Genomic DNA, 5,000 nt, shown 5'->3' on the forward strand with positions numbered 1-5,000 from the left:
GACCAACTGACCAACTGACCAACAGACCAACTGACCAACAGACAAACTGACACACAGACCAACTGACACACAGACCAACAGACCAACTGACCAACAACAGACCAACTGACACACAGACCAACAGACCAACTGACCAACAACAGACCAACTGACCAACTGACCAACAACAGACCAACTGACCAACTGACCAACAACAGACCAACTGACCAACAACAGACCAACTGACCAACTGAAGTAAACGTTGTCATCTCATGTGACAACTGTCGCTTGTGAAACAGAATTGAAATTGACCCATGAAGCCAAAAAAAATGAGAAAACGTTTTTGTATCACTTTCCTGTGATTATAATCAGCTGTTTAGACTCTCGCCTCTGTTACATCACCACACACACACACAGACACACACACACACACACACACATACACTCACACACACAGACACACACACACACTCACACACTCACACACACACACACACACACATACACTCACACACACAGACACACACACACACTCACACACACACACACACACAAACACACACACACACACATACTCTCACACACTCTCACACAGACACACACACACTCACACACACACACACACACAAACACACACACACTCACACACACACACACACACACACATACACTCACACACACAGACACACACACACTCACACACACACACACATACTCTCACACACTCTCACACACACACACACACACACACACAGACCGAGTCCTTTGTGGATTCATGCGCTGACTGACATAATGTGTGTTTGGCTGTGAACAATGTGACCGAGTGTTTCTTCTGAGTGAAAGAAGCTTTGTCTCGTCGTCGTTTCCATCAAACTCACATTTCTGCTCATCATCGTTCTTTCAGTCGCCCACGTTGGGTGTGTGTGAGTGTGTGTGTGTGTGTGTGTGTGTGTGTGTGTGTGTCTGTGTGTGTGTGTGTGTGTGTGTGTGTGTGAGTGTGTGTGTGTGTGTGTGTGAGTGTGTGTGTGTGTGTGTGTGTGTGTGTGTGTGTGTGAGTGTGTGTGTGTGTGTGTGAGTGTGTGTGTGAGTGTGTGTGTGTGTGTGTGTGAGTGTGTGTGTGTGTGTGTGTGTGAGTGTGTGTGTGAGTGTGTGTGTGTGTGTGTGAGTGTGTGTGTGTGTGTGTGTGAGTGTGTGTGTGTGAGTGTGTGTGTGTGTGTGTGAGTGTGTGTGTGTGTGTGTGTGTGTGTGTGTGTGTGTGTGTGTGTGTGTGTGAGTGTGTGTGTGTGTGTGTGTGAGTGTGTGTGTGTGTGTGTGAGTGTGTGTGTGAGTGTGTGTGTGTGTGTGAGTGTGTGTGTGTGTGTGTGAGTGTGTGTGTGTGTGTGTGTGTGTGTGTGTGTGTGTGTGTGAGTGTCTGTGTGTGTGTGTGTGTGTGTGTGTGTGTGTGTGTGTGAGTGTATGTGTGAGCTCAGTTACACTCAGTCATTATTTTGGACGTTCCCTGAGCAGCAGATGTCCCCTGACCCGGCCCAGCGCTTAACTACTGACCCTGTTAAACCACAGAACCAGTCTGGACCCACCCAGACCCGGAGCCGGAGCCAAACCAGACTCTGGTACCAGGCGACACACGAGAGAGAAGAGAAAGATCACATTCCTGCTTCACCAGACTCTGTCTCAAGGCTTTATAATCCTGAGGCCTGGAGCAGAAACACACAGGTGCTGTTCTCATCAGACAGAGAGAAACTACAGACAGAGAGAAACTACAGACAGAGAGAAACTACAGACAGAGAGAAACTACAGGCAGAGAGAAACTACAGGCAGAGAGAAACTACAGGCAGAGAGAAGAGAGAAACTACAGACAGAGAGAAACTACAGGCAGAGAGAAGAGAGAAACTACAGACAGAGAGAAACTACAGGCAGAGAGAAGAGAGAAACTACAGACAGAGAGAAACTACAGGCAGAGAGAAACTACAGGCAGAGAGAAGAGAGAAACTACAGACAGAGAGAAACTACAGGCAGAGAGAAGAGAGAAACTACAGACAGAGAGAAACTACAGGCAGAGAGAAGAGAGAAACTACAGACAGAGAGAAACTACAGGCAGAGAGAAACTACAGGCAGAGAGAAGAGAGAAACTACAGACAGAGAGAAACAACGGACAGAGAGAAACAACGGACAGAGAGAAACTACAGACAGAGAGAAACTACAGACAGAGAGAAACAACGGACAGAGAGAAACAACGGACAGAGAGAAACTACAGACAGAGAGAAACAACAGGCAGAGAGAAACAACAGACAGAGAGAAACAACAGACAGAGAGAAACTACAGACAGAGAGAAACTACAGACAGAGAGAAACAACAGACAGAGAGAAACAACAGACAGAGAGAAACAACGGACAGAGAGAAACTACAGACAGAGAGAAACTACAGACAGAGAGAAACTACAGACAGAGAGAAACTACAGACAGAGAGAAACAACAGGCAGAGAGAAACTACAGACAGAGAGAAACTACAGACAGAGAGAAACTACAGACAGAGAGAAACTACAGACAGAGAGAAACTACAGGCAGAGAGAAACTACAGACAGAGAGAAACAACAGGCAGAGAGAAACAACAGACAGAGAGAAACTACAGACAGAGAGAAACTACAGACAGAGAGAAACTACAGGCAGAGAGAAACTACAGACAGAGAGAAGAGAGAAACTACAGGCAGAGAGAAACTACAGACAGAGAGAAGAGAGAAACTACAGACAGAGAGAAACTACAGGCAGAGAGAAGAGAGAAACTACAGACAGAGAGAAACTACAGGCAGAGAGAAACTACAGGCAGAGAGAAGAGAGAAACTACAGACAGAGAGAAACAACGGACAGAGAGAAACAACGGACAGAGAGAAACTACAGACAGAGAGAAACTACAGACAGAGAGAAACAACGGACAGAGAGAAACAACGGACAGAGAGAAACTACAGACAGAGAGAAACAACAGGCAGAGAGAAACAACAGACAGAGAGAAACAACAGACAGAGAGAAACTACAGACAGAGAGAAACTACAGACAGAGAGAAACAACAGACAGAGAGAAACAACAGACAGAGAGAAACAACGGACAGAGAGAAACTACAGACAGAGAGAAACTACAGACAGAGAGAAACTACAGACAGAGAGAAACTACAGACAGAGAGAAACAACAGGCAGAGAGAAACTACAGACAGAGAGAAACTACAGACAGAGAGAAACTACAGACAGAGAGAAACTACAGACAGAGAGAAACTACAGGCAGAGAGAAACTACAGACAGAGAGAAACAACAGGCAGAGAGAAACAACAGACAGAGAGAAACTACAGACAGAGAGAAACTACAGACAGAGAGAAACTACAGGCAGAGAGAAACTACAGACAGAGAGAAGAGAGAAACTACAGGCAGAGAGAAACTACAGACAGAGAGAAGAGAGAAACTACAGACAGAGAGAAACAACAGACAGAGAGAAACTACAGACAGAGAGAAACTACAGACAGAGAGAAACAACGGACAGAGAGAAACTACAGACAGAGAGAAACTACAGACAGAGAGAAACAACGGACAGAGAGAAACAACGGACAGAGAGAAACTACAGACAGAGAGAAACTACAGACAGAGAGAAACAACGGACAGAGAGAAACAACAGACAGAGAGAAACTACAGACAGAGAGAAACAACGGACAGAGAGAAACTACAGACAGAGAGAAACTACAGACAGAGAGAAACTACAGACAGAGAGAAACAACAGACAGAGAGAAACTACAGACAGAGAGAAACTACAGACAGAGAGAAACTACAGACAGAGAGAAACAACAGGCAGAGAGAAACAACAGACAGAGAGAAACTACAGACAGAGAGAAACTACAGACAGAGAGAAACTACAGAGAGAAACAACAGACAGAGAGAAACTACAGACTGAGAGAAACAACAGACATAGAGAAACAACAGACAGAGAGAAACTACAGACTGAGAGAAACAACAGGCAGAGAGAAACTACAGACATAGAGAAACAACAGGCAGAGAGAAACTACAGACTGAGAGAAACAACAGGCAGAGAGAAACTACAGACATAGAGAAACAACAGGCAGAGAGAAACTACAGACAGAGAGAAACTACAGACATAGAGAAACTACAGGCAGAGAGAAACTACAGACAGAGAGAAACAACAGGCAGAGAGAAACTACAGACAGAGAGAAACTACAGACAGAGAGAAACTACAGACAGAGAGAAACTACAGACAGAGAGAAACAACAGACAGAGAGAAACAACAGACAGAGAGAAACAACAGGCAGAGAGAAACTACAGACAGAGAGAAACTACAGAGAGAAACTACAGAGAGAAACTACAGACAGAGAGAAACTACAGAGAGAAACTACAGACAGAGAGAAACTACAGACAGAGAGAAACTACAGACAGAGAGAAACAACAGAGAGAAACTACAGACAGAGAGAAACAACAGGCAGAGAGAAACTACAGACAGAGAGAAACTACAGAGAGAAACTACAGACAGAGAGAAACTACAGAGAGAAACTGCAGACAGAGAGAAACAACAGGCAGAGAGAAACTACAGACAGAGAGAAACTACAGACAGAGAGAAACAACAGGCAGAGAGAAACTACAGACAGAGAGAAACTACAGACAGAGAGAAACAACAGGCAGAGAGAAACTACAGACAGAGAGAAACTACAGACAGAGAGAAACTACAGAGAGAAACTACAGACAGAGAGAAACTACAGAGAGAAACTACAGAGAGAAACTACAGACAGAGAGAAACTACAGAGAGAAACTACAGACAGAGAGAAACTACAGAGAGAAACTACAGACAGAGAGAAACAACAGGCAGAGAGAAACTACAGACAGAGAGAAACTACAGAGAGAAACTACAGACAGAGAGAAACTACAGAGAGAAACTGCAGACAGAGAGAAACAACAGGCAGAGAGAAACTACAGACAGAGAGAAACTACAGACAGAGAGAAACAACAGGCAGAGAGAAACTACAGACAGAGAGAA

This window comes from Scophthalmus maximus, chromosome 20, assembly GCF_022379125.1.
Source record: "Scophthalmus maximus strain ysfricsl-2021 chromosome 20, ASM2237912v1, whole genome shotgun sequence".
Taxonomy (NCBI): Eukaryota; Metazoa; Chordata; class Actinopteri; order Pleuronectiformes; family Scophthalmidae; genus Scophthalmus; species Scophthalmus maximus.